This window comes from Rhineura floridana, chromosome 4 (genome assembly GCF_030035675.1).
Source record: "Rhineura floridana isolate rRhiFlo1 chromosome 4, rRhiFlo1.hap2, whole genome shotgun sequence".
Classification (NCBI taxonomy): Eukaryota; Metazoa; Chordata; class Lepidosauria; order Squamata; family Rhineuridae; genus Rhineura; species Rhineura floridana.
The window spans coordinates 67,342,280-67,360,896 of NC_084483.1; the positions used below are offsets into that span (position 1 = coordinate 67,342,280).

The window sequence follows — 18,617 nt, forward strand, 5'->3', positions numbered from 1 at the left end:
TCATCCCACTGATCCAAGGAGGCAGGTCTAGGGAGTAATTTATCTTCCAACGTAAATGACTCCCTTCCTAACAGTTATTGTAGGCCTGTATTTCATACCTATCACCAGCATTAGGAGTGGAACGCTCTGCAGATAGATAAGTGAAACCAAATTAAGGACTGTAAAAGAATGTCTTTCCACACTGAAGAGGCAGCAGTAGTTTTGAACCATAGGTATGCTTGTGGTGCTAAAATCTAATCAGCCTGTAAATGCTATAAAAACATGAGGTAATTGCTCTTTTATGTGGAAAAAATAATGTGACTAATTGTGAATTTTTTGCATAGTAGAATATTATCAAATTTCAGCCTTGGCTCAGCACATCTTCCCAGCCTCCAATAAGTCATTAAAACAAATAGTGCTGGTCTTATTTATGAGAGTCTGGGTTTATCTTGGTTAGATACAGAGGATTTAAATAATAGTTCTTCCTTAGGAGGCTGCTGATACAGAAGAAGTGAAGTGCATATGAACTTTCCAAGTATCTCATTTATGCTCATCACCAACTATAGAACACTTAATATTCTTGATAAATGAATTATGCAAGGTAATCCGGGATATTTTCTTGCCAAAAGCTGAAAATTTATCACTATTGGTTCTACCAAAAAAAAAAAAAAAGGCTACAGGGAGAGTAAGAGGGCAAATTAATAATTGGCTACACACCTAAGCATATTTATCAGGAAAGAAGTTGTACTGGACATGATGAAGGCAACAACAACAAATGTTAGGGATTGGCTTCTAAGTTCTAACAGGGCAATCTTATGTATATCTACTCAGAAGTAAATCTCTTGGAGTTCAGTGAGACTTATTCCCAGGCAAGTGTGTACAAGATTGCAGCCTAAGGCTGCACACATATATTTGCACATTCATTTTTCTGTCAGCAATGATCAGTTATGTGAAGCATTGCAGCCTGAATCCATGGTTGACAGTGAAGCCTGGGATCAGTCCACCATTCATTCCAAATAAGTGATTGGTACTCTAAAGCCAAGCTCTCTCTGAAGTAGGGATGGGGGATAAATTTGTTTCATTTCTCATTTAAAGGCTAACCTACCTAATTCACCAAGTAATATGTACAAAAAGACATGTACTAGGATTAAGTGTGCATGTAAATGCATACATTAGTGAAAATAACATACAGAAATGCATTATATTTGTACAAATTGCTTTTCAAAAATGGGTATATTAGGCAAAATTGCATACAAAAATGTATGTATTAGTAGAAATTCACAACAGCATTTTCGTGAGGATTTTTTTAAAAAATGGGGGAGGGAAACTGATGTGGGAATATGGTGAACTGAATTTAAGATTGGAAAAATGAGAGTGAGAGAAACTGAAACGGACAGCTTTGCCCATCTCTGCTCTGATGCTGTCTGTGTTAACTCCCTGACCAATGTTGAGGGATGCATGTGCAAACTGAGTGTGGCATGCAGAAATCCATTGCAGGTAACTGTTCATGCAGCACCTTTTTCATGAAGGCCATTCTTGATCTAGTAGGGGATGTGGATACCTGGGACACACTGTAGAGCCTAGAGGCACTCCATCAGACCCAGCCCCTTTTCTGAATCTATTTTAGACCCCTGTAAGTCTAAACCTGGTCTGAAATGGATCCATAAGGTTCAGGATTGAACTGCATATTCTTGCAGACTATTGAAACATTAGAAAATAATTCCCAGGGGCCCTACAGTCTGGTGGGGTTTTTTTGCAGGAGTAATCTGCAGCATGTCATTGGTTCAATAATAGAGCATTAGTGGCAGATTTATACTGGACTGCCCACACATCATTCCACTTGATTAGTTGTTCTGTGATGCTTCCCCAGTGTTGCTATATTATTGGCATCTGGAGGGCAAAATGGGAATAAAAAAAAACCCTCCAGGATATTTTTGGTATAAAAAGAACACATCCTATACATTTAAAGCACAGTACTACCACTTTACCAGTCATGGCTTCCCCCAAACAATCCTGGGAACTGTAGTTCGTTAAGGGTGCTGAGAATGGTTAGGAGACCCTCTGGGCTCCTGCTGGGAGGAAAGGTGAGATATAAATCAAATAATAAAATAAATAAAACAAATAAATAAATATTCCCATCACAGAGCTACAATTCCCAGAGTTTCACAGGAAGAGGGATTGATTGTTAAACCACTCTAGGAACTGTATCTCTTTAAGGGGAATGGGGTCTCCTAACAACTCTTTCTGAAGGGAATAGGGGTCTTCTAACAACTTTCAGCACCTTTTACAAGCTACAGTTCCCAGGATGGTTTGGGGGAAGCCATGATTGCTAAAGTGGTGTCATTGTGCTTTAAATGTATAAGAACATAAGATCAGGCCAGTGGCCCATCTAGTCCAGCAACCTGTTCTCACAGTGGCCAACCAGGTGCCTGGGGCATAGATGTGGACAAAGTTTTAGAATTTCAGCAGGAAGTTACATGACATGCATTGATTGGAGATGAAGCTATATATTCACCGGAAAAGCCTTTGCAGACTCAAACAGGATTGAAAGTGGGATTGTGTACAGCCTTCCTGATATCATTAGCACAAATATTTTGAATGCACAATAAAAAGGACATTTGGAGGGTCCCACAGTCTCAGGTATCATATGAACAAAGACCAAATGACCATTTGTTTTATAAGGCCACTTTATAAATGATTTTTCCCCCTCATGGAAGATAATCGTAAACTGTTATTTCTGAAGAATTGTATGAGGTTTCTTAAAATTCTCTTGAGTAATAAATGTTTTGGACACGGGATGTGTACACTCATACCAAAGAAGTGTCCTAAATGTCACACATTAGAGTATACATGGATTGTCTTTCTCTGTGTGTAGGAAAATGTAACATGTGAATTGGCAGCATTGTGATGTAGGTGAATAGCAGAGCTGAAACAAAACTAATCACTGTATTTCACAGACATTTTCGGCAGTAGAGAAAAGTGCTCCACTCTTGACAACTTTTCAGTAACACCTGTGAATATGTCCACTTATGCATTACACTGATCCCTCTCCACTGGCTTTATTTGTCCTCAGTGATGTCATTATGGAGCAAAATCTGATTGGCTTCAGAGCATCTGGTTCACTACATGTTCCTCAACTGACTGGAAATATGAATATGATTCATATCATGCAGGAAGCATTGTCCTCACTTTCAGCTGAGTTGGTGATATTGTCACATAAACCAAATCTGATAAACTACACAACATCATGATATCATTCTCTTCACTAAGTGATCCCAGATTAATTAGAATCACCCAAATGACTAATTCAAAAAGAAGAAAAAAGCAGTAACTAAAAGAAAAAAATGGACCAGAACTGTCAGGAGTAGGGGCAGAATTGTAGCTAGCAGTATTATATACAGGTGAATCTTCTTCCAATTAAATGTATCTTTGTTGGAGGGTGTGTGTTTCTGTCCCACCATACTAAGCACTACTTTTAATGTGAAAACTGAATTGGAGAATATTCAGAAAGTTACTGAATATTAGCTAGTTTATTATCTGTCACATTCTAGAGTGACCAAGAAACAGGATCCGACATAGGGTTATACAGATAGAGGAGGGAGCCGTGCAAGGTGGCTGGCTCATTATCAATGACACTCTTTGAGGTAAATCAGATAAAATAAATGGGCTGAATTTCTGACTTCATTTCAATGGGGAAAAGGAAAGTGCTGCACTTGGGGATACCCATTGCAATAGGAGCAATCCCTGACACTGGATGACCCAGGGTCAACCAAGAAGAACCCCATGAGGTTCAATGAAGAAACACATTTCAGCAATCCTTGCAATATGCAGATCCTCCCATCTTTGCACATCCAGCCTAACATAACAATGGACATTTTTGAAAAACTTGTCATGTTTTTAAGCATATAGGCCTGCATTTAGGGTGCTTCCACACTGGAGTTTTTTGTCAACTGAAGCATGGGATTTCTACTCACTCTACCATCTTTGGATGAATTCTGATACATTTGTTTAGGTGTCCACAAATGGATGATATGTGCCCACATCAAAACGGAAATATTAACCCTCAACCTTTCTGAACATGCTGGTTTTGGATTAGCTCTACATTTCCTCTTAAATTTGAAAGGAAAACCAGAGCAGCACATCTGGCAATCTGATATTCAAAACTACGCGTTGTTGTGACCTTTGGCCCAAACCATTTTTAAACAGTGCTGTGGGTGGTGTAGGAACCAGAGGAATTATTTTTCATGTTGTGCTTATGGATAGGGTGGAGTTTAAAAAACCCAAAGCTCACATAGATTATGCTCCAGAAGCCATACTTTTCTGTGCTCATAAATAAACCAAGAAAAATACCAGTCTCAGTGGAGAATGTGCCTTTATGTGAAGATATTAAGGAATTCATATTAAAATGAATGCTATAATAAATCTACCCACCCCTACAAAAAGCGGGGGGGGATGCAAAGCATAGGAAAATATCTACCACTTTAATGGCACACTGAATCCCACAAATAATATTTGTGAGATTATATATCCTGTTCTTACATGGTTAACAGACCTGGTTGTTGATTACAATCATTTCTTGTTGCTCCGGGATTTTTTCCAAATTTAGCATAGGGGATGCCAGACAAAAGTGGACTATTATGCTATTGAGAAGTTTTGTAACTTCTAGCATGGCCAGGAAAATAAATTCCCAGGGAACTATGTGAAAGTGATGTTTCAGATCCTATCTACATGCTGGTGCCAGAAACCACCGTTGCCTTTATCTTGTACCTACTAACTGTCCAGATACACCAGTGTTTACATCAACAGTTCACAACTTATATAGTCACAACAAGTTTTTATTACAAATTTAACTGTGTGCTTCATTTTTGACACATTCTCTGTTAACACCCCTTTTTTCTGCATCCCATCACAGGCTCTTGTTTCTCTTTTTGTACTGCTATAGGTCTCAGTCTAAGCCTTTCTTACTCTTTGTATCCCATAGTGCCATTTAGATATTGGTGGACTACAAATCATACCTGACCATTGGCCACATTGGCTGGGGCTGATGGAAATTAGAGTCCAACAACATCAGAGAGCACCACATTGGCTGTCCTTGTATATTCTGTCTCTCTCTCTTATCTATATCTCCTTTTCAATATATTAGATATGTTATAACTGTGTTAATTGACTATATAGAAAAATGGGGAATAACCAGAGGTAGGGCAAGTTAGAGATTGTTACATAAGCTTGCATTTGTCATCTGATGCTGCTCTCTGGAGACCTTCACCATCTGAAGTTAAGGGAGCAGTGATTGGACCTTTTCAGTTGTGGCACCCCACCAACGGAGTGCCCTATCCAAGGAATCATACTTGGGCCATCTTTGACAGATCTGGGCATATTTAGCCTTGAGAAGACTGAGATATGATAGCACTCTTCAAGTACTTGAAAGATAGCCACGTGGAGGAGGGCCAGGATCTTTTCTCGACCGTCCCAGAGTGCGGGACATGGTATAATGGGCTCAAGTTGCAGGAAGCCAAATTTTAACTGAACATTAGGAAAAACTTCCTAACTGTTAGAGTAGTATGACAATGGAACCAATTACCTAAGGAGGTGCTGGACTCTCCAACACTGGAGGCATTCAAGAGGCAGCTGGACAACCACCTGTTGGGTTTGCTTTCATTTGGATTCCTGCATTGAGCAAGGGGTTGGACTCAGTGGCCTTATAGGCCCCTTCCAACTCTACTATTCTATGATTTTATGATTGTATGATGTCATTCCAGTGCCTATTGCAGACATCTTTATTGCCCGTTTTTTTAAATTTAGCAGGTTATATCAATTCACTGTACAAAGTTTAATATACTGCGCTGATTTTTTATGCTGAACTTTTTTGTTCTTGCTCTGCTGAAGTTTGTGACATTTTATATTTGATACTGGTTTTTAAAATAATCTTTACTTTATGCCATCCTGAACGTTTCCCTGAAGTGTGCTTAAAAAGCCTTCCAATAATGAAATATACATATGCATACATTCATATGTATCATCTTCATTTCTTCACATTGGTCTGAAATACCTTGTTTCTCTAGCAAACTATTTTTCACTTTTGGATTAGTAATGTTACAATAGCTTCATGAAATACCGAAATACTTTCCAGGGCTTCCTAGAAAAGGCGATACTCTGGTCTGGGGTAAGAGGAGAAATCAGACTGTTGCTGGAACAAATGCACATTTGTTTGTACACGGAGATAGTGAAGATAAGCTTGCTAATGTACCATATGTTGTCACCAGCTGGAATTCAGTCAACACTTTGTTAGATTTTTGCTTAAGTGTGTTATATAGCCAGGCTTACAGAACCCAACAGGCCCTATCAGTGACCGGGGGTCCATATGTGGTCTGCAACCCACAAAGTGAACTCCAGCAGTTGTCTTGGGAGGGAGGAGAGAGAGATTTGTTCCAGTTTTTTTTCCCTGGAGTTGTCTTGTAATAACAAGGGTTTTCTCAGTCGGTTGTCACTGTCCTCAGATACCAGTTGCAGGAAATTTCATCTCTGATAGCATCTAATCTTGCAGTGCTTGCTTGGAAACCAGTCGATGAAACCAAAATAAACGTTTTCAAAGAAAACTGAGGGAAACTGCTGGAGAGCAGCTGAAGGGAAAGTACTTGTAAAAGACACTAAGAATTCCTGATTAAGGACAGAATCTGGAATTTTGCCCATTACTAAATTTTATAATTCAGATTCTCAAGGGAGGCAAAAATAGATAGGCAGCTTGCACAAATGATGGTGAGTATGCAATGTAGTAGTCCATAATCACAGATACAAAACTGAAAATACTCATTGAAAACCTTTTATGGATATTTATTTACCAAAGGTATTAGCCTCTTCAACAAAAAGGCAGTTAATACAATTTAACAATAAATAAATACAGAAATTGTGAGAAATGTTTGCGTAATAGCATTATATAGCTGGTCTAGCTTTATACTCAAGCGTTTTGCAAACCAAGTAATGATCATGTAAAACTTATAGGGAAACAATTATGTTTAGACTGTGAAATTAGTAATGTGCTTTATATCATAAAATATTCAGCTATTTTATAAAATAAAAGTTAGCAGTAGTAAATGGGTTTATTATGTTTTGACTCCAAGAGAGGCAGGTTTTGTTGCCTGTGCATGCTTTCTGATTTTGGAATGGAGTGTCAGGAGTTTAGAATTCTTATCTTCAGTAGTGTGGCGTAATCAGTGAATAGCAACCATATTCTCCTGAAACAACAAGGATATCATGTAGCACTTTTGTACAGATAATGTGAACGTTTGGGTTGGGAAGTGTGTGCAGGGGATACCAAAGTTCAACAGCTAATTAAAGCGTTATCATTTGACAAGTAACATAACTGGATGGATGAAGTCATGGTATCTAGGGAAAAGCTTGTCATGAACTAAATTATATAGCGGTGTATGGCTGCTATCCCCAAACACTTTAGGATGGAGAATTTGGATCTGAGCCACTTCAACTCTACTGGTTTCAGTTAGACAACATTATAATAAATGCAAGGACTTTAGCTGAACTGGTTTGTGGAATGGGCCATATGTTATAAGGGTGCAGCGATATTCCCAGCAATATAATATGGCAATAATTGTACATAGGGGTTTAGTTGTCCAGGGTTGTGGGATGATCATAGACTGTTTACTTTTTTGGGAGCAGGGCCCCAGGCAGATCCCTATGTATCAGCCAATTAATATGAAAGGGGAGCATGTTCACTACTGATAAGAGTCCTAGCCCTTTTGTGCCGATTAGAGCCAATCAGAGTGAAAGGAGGTGAGTCAGCCACTGAGAAGACTCTTCGTAGTAGCTAATACACTCCCCTTTCATGCTGATTGGCTCCTGGGGATGTCTGTTGTAGTACAGCATGGACCTGGAGATGACAGGGAGAGCAAGGGAGATGAAGAAAAATGAATACTACTGATTGTACATGACTGAATTTGCTCTCTGTCTTTTATTTAGCAAAAATAAGATCGGAGCCTATATGGTGCCCAATCATATAGATAAAAGATCACAATAACTCCTAATTCTTAATTATGTGGCAATTCTGACAGCCTCTTCTATCTAATTTTATGCTGGAAGAATTGCTTCTTGCAAGCTTGAGTACCATGGCCAACTGGAGCTTGTGAAGAAGGTACATTCCATCCCTATTCCCTATAGTCCATACAAGTAGGAGATACAAATGTGGGAGGTTCAACAAACAAATGGAGCTCCACTACCAACAAAGACTTCTCAATTCATTGTGCACGCATTGTGACACATTATGCACACAGAGAATACATCCTGGCTTTGCAATTTTTAGGTAAGACCATGTATGCGCAGGAAGTTCACTGATGTGTCTGTGTATACAAAGAGTATAAATGTATAGTATAGGGCAGTGGTTTCCATCCTATATGAGTACGGGACCCCCTTTATAAGTTCAAAAAATTTCATGACCCCCTTCACCTAGGGAGGCAGGCTGGGTGCCAGGAAGGAAGGGAGAAAGCAGCTTTTCCTTGCAGCCTTGCTACTTTTTGCTTCACAAAAAGCCCTCTTCTCTCGTTCTGAGTAAGGACATCAGCAGCAGTAGTGGTGCAAGGAGACAGGAGTCGGTGACAGTAATCCCCTCTTTTTTCTGGCATCTCTACCCTCAGCCTCCTTTGGCATCTGCCATGTATTTTATAGGCAGATGCCTGCCCTTGGTGTGCCTGAAGGATGCTCTGGCACTTCAGCAAAAGTCCTCCCCTCTCATTTGGAGCAAGGGGAAGGTATCATCTGCAGTGGTAGTGGGAAGCAGACATTCCAGGGAGTTAAGACCTTTTTAAAAAAATTAATAAATAATTCATTTCTTTACTGTTCGTGGCCCCCTCTGATTACTTCGCAGCCCCCCTGGGGGTCACGGCCCCTACGTTGGGAACCACTGGTATAGGTTAAATGTATAGCTAATTCATGCTAAGCAATTTTCTCTCTGGTTATTTGACACACCTCTGAATGGTCTGGTTGGGGAGGGTGTCCAAACACTTTCTCCCATTTAAGGCAAAAATAAGAGGGTGCCCAATTATTGGCAAGCAGTTGTTTTATAACAAAAGGAAGTGTTTTTTAATACTGCACAAGTGGTACATAGTATCATAGGATGTGTGGGTTAATTAGCTGCTATTTTCTAGGATCATTAGATAATGTATTTTTAACTGCATGGCATTTTGCCTTGTACTGTTGTGCATATCCTCATTTAATGTGCTAAAACGTATTCTTTGGAGAAGATATTTGGATGAATATGATCCAAGTTGATTATTCTCACGTTGTTGAAGGGATGGTGCATAGATTGGCTCATAGCTATTAACTGGCCCTCTACAAAGCAAAAATGAGAGGAAAAGTTACCATTATAACAGTTTCAGTTTGTTTAGTGTATAGATCATAAACATCAAATACATTAAGGTTATCAAAATAATCATAGCAGAGACATGCTCTTCTTGAGTGGTCTGGTTGCATAAGCAATTAGGAGGCAATGAAGAGGACTTTGGAACTAGCATGAGAAATTATGAAGACACAATTATTAATAATGCTGGAAACAAATTCTAGCAATTTAAGCTGAGAACAGGATTATAAATGGTACCTGGAATCCTCTTTGCCCCATCATCTAGAGATGTGACCCTGAGGAGCTGGGTGTTCATACGCAATGGAGGAGGTTGATCTATAAACTCTGCTGTAAGTAAGGCATGAAAAAATATAAACAAGTCAAATTTATATGACTGGATACAATCTACATCATTACAACTAATAGAAATATAAGAGGTAGGGTTCATAACATTTACAGTATTTTTATTACATTATTGTCAGCTTGTACTCTTAGCAAAACTATCCAGCAACTGGGGAGTATTAATATGCTCTAAGGTGGAAAGTAAAAATATTGAAGAGCTGTTTTAAGTATTCTGATTTGCAAAGATTTCCATCCAATAATACAGTATAACAGACACATTACTTATTTGATTTATTGTAAAACCCATCAAAGTCAATTAGCTTTAATTAATGCAAACGAAGAACAACAACAAGGGCTCTATCAAATGTACCTACCGGTGATTAAAAATAAAATAAAGGGAGTTTGGGCTAATATATCAGCAAATGAGGAACTATAAACATGATTAATAAGCACATTAGACTTTCCTTATCACAGTTTGTTGGCAGTTTTTATCGGGTCACAGCTGAAATTCCATAGAGTTCTTTCTCCTTTTGTATAAAATACAGATTATGTGGAGACAGCAGTCTGAGCAACTGGGGTTTCATCTTGCATGGCCATTAATTTATTATTGCTACTTCAGTATTTCTTATCTATAACAGCCAAGCAATGTAGAACTGCATTTTGGTCATTTTCCAATAAGAAAACAGACTCATATGATGATGGCACCTCTTCTCTTATATAGGAAGTTAGTTCAGCAGTTCACAAGTTCATCTTGAAAATTGTATACTCGGATTCAGAAGTCCTACCATAGTAAGATGCACTTTAAATATAGTTGGAGAACCTAACATTTTTAAGATGAACATCACTTCATTAGTTATCTTTTTTTAAAAATATTGACACTTATACAAATGTTATAAAGGATTACAAGTGAGGCCCTGCAACAAAATATAGAATGCTTCTGTTCCGGGATCCAACCACTCTATTCCACTCCCTTTCCTTCATGGTTTTCCATTCCTCACAACAGTCAGTCAGCATTCTATGCCCATTAATCATTTTCAGTCCTGATTGGCCTGCTTTGGTTTTTCCTCTCTATTTGGGGGTTTGGGGAAATGGGAGTAGTGGATACACATGTGCCCAATCCCAGCTGAATTAGAATGTTTGATTGCTGCTGGCAGCTCTTACTTCTGCTTCTGGAAACAATTAAAAATATTCTTATAATATATAAAAGTATTCACTAATAGGCAAAAAACCTTGTGGTTTAAGAACGTGTCTATATCCAACAGATATTTCTGTCAAACTTTAAAAAGCAGGGAAATTGGGCAGCTGTAGTGAATGCACCAGGGGACCAGGAGACCTGACCTCCTCTCTGAGATATTGTACTGCCCTACAAATTTCTCAAAATGCAAACACCATTTGGGTTGGTCTTTCACAGTCCAATCCACTTCCTGTGTGGCTTGGAAGAATTTGGTAACATGTGCCTCTAAGCATATGGTGAGTGGTGGCAACACCTGCCATCTTACATTTTTGTATGTTTGTTGGTGTTCTTCTTACTTTGCTTCATTCTCATGTTACTATTGTTTCTACAGAGAATCTAACCTAGAAAATTATATTTCTCTCATTATTCATCCTAGAAATCTGTGTCAAATTTATTTTTATTAATTTAAAGCCTTTTTATTGGTCCATGTGATATGATGGTGAAGACAGCCTTTTGTGTTTCAAATTGGAAGTTATATTCTATTTCTATTTTGTGCACACTAACAGTTGACTCTGAAGCTGCAGTTTGATGTAAAGTCAGACTGATTACAATATGTTGCTACTTAACCAATGACTCTAGCTGTTGGAAAAAACAAACTTTGTCCTGCCCAAGATGAATGTTTCCATCCTGCTACGCTTAAACTACTCCACTTAAGGAAAGGTGGGCATGGTCAATTAAAAACATAGAGCACACCTAGAATTTTGCTAGAAAATATTTCACCTCCCACTGTTTTATCTTGTGCAAACTGGCACACTCCTCATGTCCATTGGAAACTATTCTGCAGAACAGTCAGTGCCATTATTCCACAATTGTTTTTGGAGCTCTTTTTTAGTGTTGCAAAGTGTTGCTGTACTTCACATATTCACACAAACAGAAGTAAAAGAAAATTATTTACTATAGAAAACGTCACTAAAATTGCAAAGTAAATCAAACATATTTAAAGTGACCCAGCGGAGAAGGCCTCACTGTGCCAGCCACAGCCCACGGCAGCTGGTATGGCGCAGTGGGAAGGAGAGCCTACATGGGAGTCCAGAGTCTGTGAGTTCAAATCCCCACTTGTGTCTCCTGGGTGTAAAGGGCCAGCTAAAGATCAGCCCCACAGTGAGTGGCTCAGGGCTTATGTGTGGTGCCACCTGTGCAGTCGTACGCAAGCTGTATAGTCCCAAGGAGCCCAGTTGCCCCCCAGCTGGCAGTTGTGGACAAGGAAGGGGCTGGCTTGTGCAGCTGTGGCAAGCTGAGCAGGCCCTAGCCAGCTGGAGAGGACTAGCCTCAGAGGAAGGCACTGGTAAGCCCCTCTGAATATCCCTTAACATGAAAACCCTATTCATAGGGTTGCCATAAATCAGGATCGACTTGAAAGCAGTCTATTTCCATTTTCCATCTGAACTATATCAACTGTTTTAATATTGTTGTTTCCTCCCTGCTAAAACAAGATCAGCACAGCACATGTCTTGTTTCTGTTATTTGGGCTGATTGCAGGTGTTGCCACCAGTCACCATATGCTCAGAAGCACATGTTATCAAATTCTTCCAAGCTACACAGGAAGTGGATTGGACTGTGAAAGACCAACCCAAATGGTGTTTGCATTTTGACAAATTTGTAGGGCAGTACAATATCTCAAAGAGGAGATCAGGTCTCCTGCTCCCTGGTACATTCACTATAGCCACACATTTTCCCTGCTTTTTAAAGTTTGATAGAAATATCTGTTGGCTATAGGTACATTCTTAAACCACAAGGTTTTTTTACCTATTAGTGAGTTTCTCTGCTTTTTAATCCAGGAGATAAGAAATTGGATCCTGTGCAAGTTTGCTGAGAATGGATTGATCATTTGTGAAGGATGCTGAGAGTTGCCAGGAGCCACCTTGTTCCCCTCACAGAGCTTCAATCAGAGCAGCTGACTGTTAAACCACTCTGGCTACTGGAGCTCTGTCAGGGAATGAGAGCCTTCTCTCAGCACCTTTCACAAACTACACTTCCCAGGATTTTTGGGAGAAGCTATGACTGTCTAAGGGGAGATAAAGGTATGGTGTGGGTTTGGCCACCTGATTAGGCAAGCCCAGCAGCCGTGAGTCTGGCTTTTAGAAAACTGATGGTTGGTTCTTACTGAGCATGCCCAATGTTATAATAGACTTCAATGCTAAATTTCTCAAATTAATTAAAAATCAGACAGGCATTTTTTAAACTTTTAAACTGCAGAACATAAATGTCGGAGTATGGGGCGAGGTCAATAATAGGATTACAGGTACTCTGTGAGCATGGCTGATTTTTAATTAATTTCAACAAATTATGAGAACTCTGACAGAAAAAAATCCAAAAGGTGTCTGGTTTTTCTCTCTCTCTTTTTACACTTTGGATTCTCGATTCTCTCTGACTGTTTTGTGTATCACCATGAAAATTGAAAGGGTTGTTAAACAAGCGTTTCTGAGTTCAGGACAATAGGTTTTGTAAGGTTTTGTTTTGAAATGAGCTTATGGGAAGCATTAGAATGGCATGGGGGTATTTTCAAGTTAACATTGTGGAATGCGAAAAATCCATGCTGACTATAGTATGTAGCCACTCTTGTGGCTGTATAATTATACATTATGACAATATAAAAATATAATAATAGAAGTATGTTCAGCTATAGCCATATGGGTGGGCTGTAAGTCAGTCTTGTTTATATAATTTCTTCATGAACAGAACAATTAAGTGGTTTTTTGGCAACTCAAGACCAATTATGCCGTTCCCGCTTTAAGCGGTGTCAGATTTGCTTCCACCCCCCCGTCATTAGAAAGAAGAGAGGTGGTTTTGTCCGGGGGGGGGAAGTAGAACATGCGGCCATCGCTGGCCAATCAAGGTTAGGTGGGAGCCACGCTTAAAAGCCGGCTTGGCACCCAATTGCTTCTCTTTGCGCTTTCGTGGCAGGCACAAGGAGGGTCACTGTCCAGCACTCCTGCCCCTGGGCCGATTGTGAAGCCTTCAGCATCGGGAAGTGGGGGAGTGATCTGGCCTTTGGGCTTTGTGGTGGCGGCTTTGCTGTCTGTCCTGCAGCAGTGGGGTGTGTAGCCTGCAGTCATGCCTGTGAAGAAGGCCAAATAAAAGAAAAGTGTGACTGTGGTCAAACAGGGTACCAAACATACTCCTGCATCGTCCAATGAAGAAGAAGATATGGGTATGCTTTGGGCCCTTGTGGCTAGAATTGAAGCATTGGAATGTGAGTGCCAGGTGCTTGTGGTCTCATGGGCAGGCCCAGTGATGAAATCTGCCTGAATAGCATCTAAAGCTAATTTGATATGTGATCTTGTGCCATGGTTGCAGTTTTAGAGGAGGGTGTGGTCAACAGACCCCCAGCGGATGGTTGGGAACTGACTGCTCCTGCAAATGGCGTGACAGAGGTGCCTTTGGTCCATACTAGCAGGGCACAGGTAACACCAGCAGCTCCAATCCTGAGTGGACAGCTTCCGCCATCTTCTGCCATCATTCCAGCCAGGTCTGCATTGGAGCTTTCAGCATCAACGGCGGTAGCATCTATATCCTCTCTTCCTGGTGAATCTGCTCCCACTGCTCCTACATAAGGGCTCACACCCGGAGCTTCACTGGCCCCTCAGTCAGGGCTAGCTAGTGCAGTGGACCCTACACCAATGGCCATTACAGCCCAGAACATGGTCTACACGGGTGGGGTTCTTGTCCCCACACAGCCTCAGCTCTCATGGCCATCAGCAGCCATAGCTCCTTGGCAGCCACCTTCAGCTTCACCAGTGCAGAGCTTACTTCTCTACCCTTGCCTCCTGGTGTATACCCGCAGGGCAACACCTCTCTCCTGCTTGGCAATCACCTGTTGCAGGCCATGCGGGAGAAGATATGGTGAGGTGAGTATATTGATATATTCTCACTCCTCTTCAGAGAGCCAGAGGTAAAGCCTAAGGAAGGTGTTGAGGTGAAGGATGAGGCAGTTAAAAAGAGGAGAGTGGATCGCATTTGGCCAAATTGGCTAAATGCATACACTGTGTATATGGGGGTAATGTTTCAGGCATACCTGTCCAGGGCTTTGTCTATGATAAAGTACAAGGACATTATACATAGGGCCTTTAGTGACTTCTTGGGTACTGCATGGTTGCAGTATGATGAGAACTTTAGGCAATGGGCAGCATTTGACACCACAATGTGATGGGACATTAAGCATCGGGGTCTGTGCCTATGCTGCATGACCCCGGCCAGGCCCACTGTTGGTGACTGGGCAGATAGTGGGCATCTATTGGTGCGGTCTCCAGCTCAGGCCAGGGACCACAGTGGGTTTAATCCCAACAGGTCTGCTAGGCCTTCAACAGCTCAGGCCGCTGCACCCACCATCCTTGCTGGTTCAAGCATGCCTGTGGCATCTGCGGCTCAGCACATCCCAGTGCCTCCTGTGGGATGGCCTGGCAGTCAAAACAGCAAGGTGGGGACCAGTCCCAACCCAAATGTGGCTCAAGTGGCAGAGGAGGTCTGCCTCAAAGCCAGTAGCCCCATAAAACTGGCCCCCCTGGCATGGCTAATGGACTCTTACCCCGACCGTCCAGCAACGGCAATCTTATGGTCGGGGTTTGCTGAAGGATTTAGGATTCCTTATACAGGACCTAGGGTGTCTGTTTCTTCTCCTAACCAGGCCTCAGTGAGGGATTTGGCGGCTGTGGTCTTGGCAAAGCTGGCCAAGGAAATAGCTGCGTACCAGATTTCTGGCCCTTTTTCCAGACCTCCCCTTCCTGGGTTACAAGTTTCTCCTTTGGGTGTGGTCCCGAAGAAGCATCCACAAGAAGCCGTTTCAATGGCCGCTTGCCCCTCTAGCTCCCAAGGCTCCAAAGGTGCTGTTGCATCTGCACAGAGTCAGAGGATGCACCCGGGACCAAAACCCTGAAACACTCCATCTGGAAGCGAGAGAGGGCATCAGCAAGGTCATTCTGCAAGCCCGGAACATACCTGGTCACAAATAGAATATTAAAGTATAAACATTGCAACACAAATGCTCTAACCAGTTGTATCACCCAGTTCGATCTGGAGGACTGTGCATTGACCACACACAGTTGTCTGGTTGTCACACCAGAACCGCACAGTGCAGTTCTGGAAGTCCAACGGCCAAAGATATACTTCCACAACAATTCCAAGAAAGAATTCCAAGAAAGTCAGGTCAGCCATGACCCCAGCATCCTGCCATGCCTGAGGCCAGAGCTCAGCACACCATTGATTCCTGAAAATCACCCCGAAGCCTAAACCACTGGCCACATCTGATGTTAGCTATAGCTCAGCCTCCAGGAGCAGCTCCTCCCTCCAGAAAGAAACACCACTGTACTCTTTGAGGAAGGTCATCCACATCCACAAGTCTTCCCACACAACTGAGGAAACACGGATGAAGTGAAAATGGGAGAGCACATCTTTCATGGCGGCACACAGATGCCAGAGGAACACTCTGCCAGCTGGAATTACCTTTGAGGTTAAAACCAAATGTCCAACCACCTCCTGGAGCTGGAGGAGGGTAGGTTTCCTTGCTACCAGTGCATCCCCCAAGTGTGAACGCAGCACCAAGAGTGTATTGCTAGGCAACACAGAGCATTGAGAAACAGTGTCAAGAAGAATACCAAAAAACATGAGGAAAGTTGAGGGCCCTCAGACTTTTCCAGAGCCAGAGGCAAATCCAGCTCCTCAGTAAGTCTCTCAAAGGTGCTCATGAGATGTGCACACTGTGAAGTACCTGCCGTCCCGACAAACAAGAAGTCGTCCAAGTAATGGGCTATGAGGGAAGAACCAGATCTGTCCTTCACTGTCCACTTAAGGAAGGTACTAAAGGCCTCAAAGGCCGCACAGGAAATAGAGCATCCCATGGGCATCGCTCTATCAACATAAAACTTTCCTTGAAACTTAAAACCCAACAGGTCAACATTCGATGGATGAACAGGAGGCAGGCGAAAGGCAGACTTAATGTCACATTTTGCCAACAGTGCCCCTCGCCCACCCTGCCGAACTACCCTAACCACCTCATCAAAGGATGTATATCTCACAGAAGCCTCCTGTGAAATGCCATCATTAGCTGACCCCCCTTTGGGGAAGGATAAGTTATAGATGAGGTGATATTCCCCCAGTGACTATTCTAGGCTTCTTTACAACTGATAAAAAAATCTAATAAAAGATTTTTTGCCATTTTGCCAATAAATGGCTGTCTTTCCATTTAAATAAATAGTTAGTAAAAGGATTCATGGGAGTGCATTCATTTTAATGAGTGAATTTCTCCTGCTCAAGGCATTTAAAAAAATTCTCCATCTAACTAAATCCTGTTTCACGCCTTGCCATGATTTCTCATGATTATATCATGCTAGCAAATATCTAGATATTTTATTAGGGCGTTTCTTCAACAAATAATATATTTTTATTTATTATTTATTAAGTTTTTATCCTGCCCTCCCACCCAGAAGGAGCCCAGGGTAGCAAACAAGGGACAAAACATTTAAAAAATCTTAAAACATCTCAAAAACAAAACATCTTAAAAGCTTCTTAAAAACATCTTTTATATTATCTTTAATATGCATGAAAAAAATAAACCCAACAATTCTGACTTATCTTTGATAAATTAAAAACATCTTCCAGCCCCCTTAACACTACAACTGTGGCTTCTGCCTCCTCCAGTATTAGAACATCATTTGCAAAAAGATTAATTATCACATGCCATGTACCTTTTTGTAAACCAACCATTAATTTACCAAAGCTATGGAAGATGAATGGATTAATTTAATTCATGCAATAAACCTTGCTGCAAACCCAAACTGATGCAGTGTTGAAAAGACAACTCCAATCAACCCTGTTAAAAGCTTTTTCAGCTTCTAAGAACAAAAGTCTGTAGCTTATTTTGCCTCCTAATCCTATGAATCAGATTTAAGATCTTACATATATTTGTTGTTAACTTGTAATTGTTAAGAAAGCCGGACTCATCTTCTTGAGTATATCTATTTAATATTTTGTTCTCTTGGTCAGAATATTCATTCAAGATTTTAAGCATGTCATCATAGCCTGGCTCTGTTTCTTTTTCAGCTGGGCCACCAATAATTTATCAAATTGCTGTTGCTTAAAATATCTCATTGATCTCTCAAACTGAGCACAATTTAAAGGATTCAGTTGTTTCCTTGCCCCTTCAGGTTTTCCAAATATCTTTGGAACAAGTTTTTTAAAAATTTGTTTTTTTCCCAATGTTTGTATTTGTAACTGACATTCTTTCATTTGTTTCTCTCTCTTTTTCTTTAATTGGAAAGCCCACTGATTCAGTTCTACTCAGATTACAGCTCTGAAGGCTTCCCAGACTGGAGACAATTTAAAATAACTTCTCACTATGAACCAGGAAGTGATCCATCCAATGTTATGGTTCTTTCTGCAATTTATATATCTATGTCTCTCTTCCTCTGTCTTCACTTTCCAACCATTCCATTATCCCATGCCACCTGGTTGTCAGTTTTTTTCCTGTTAGTCTCTCAACACTTCATGTAATTGAGTTCTTATGGGGCTATTTGGAGGTTCCCCCTTAGGGTTTTTTCCTAATGATTTGCATATTTTAGGGTTACTCTGTGTCTTCTGATATCTCCTTCTTGGGCATGGCTGGTGCCAATTTAGCTACATGGGAACAAGCATGGGGAGACTTGAATTGGTAATAGAAGGAATGGTAGCCTAGAGAGAAGAATTGTGAAAATATATCTCAGACTTTATTGCCACCATGCAAAGTGT

At 40.9% G+C, this 18,617-nt stretch overlaps 1 long non-coding RNA gene across 1 annotated transcript in view; it reads right to left on the minus strand.

The window, feature by feature from the left end:
* Positions 1-6,892: 6,892 nt before the first annotated feature.
* The window catches only part of LOC133384346 (uncharacterized), a 37,687-nt gene continuing 25,962 nt past the window's right edge, over positions 6,893-18,617 (minus strand). The window contains exons 2-3 of the long non-coding RNA XR_009762523.1: positions 9,581-9,670; positions 6,893-9,315 (exon numbers count right to left, since the gene is read on the minus strand). This is a non-coding gene — a long non-coding RNA (uncharacterized LOC133384346). The remainder of the gene's footprint in view (positions 9,316-9,580; positions 9,671-18,617) is intronic.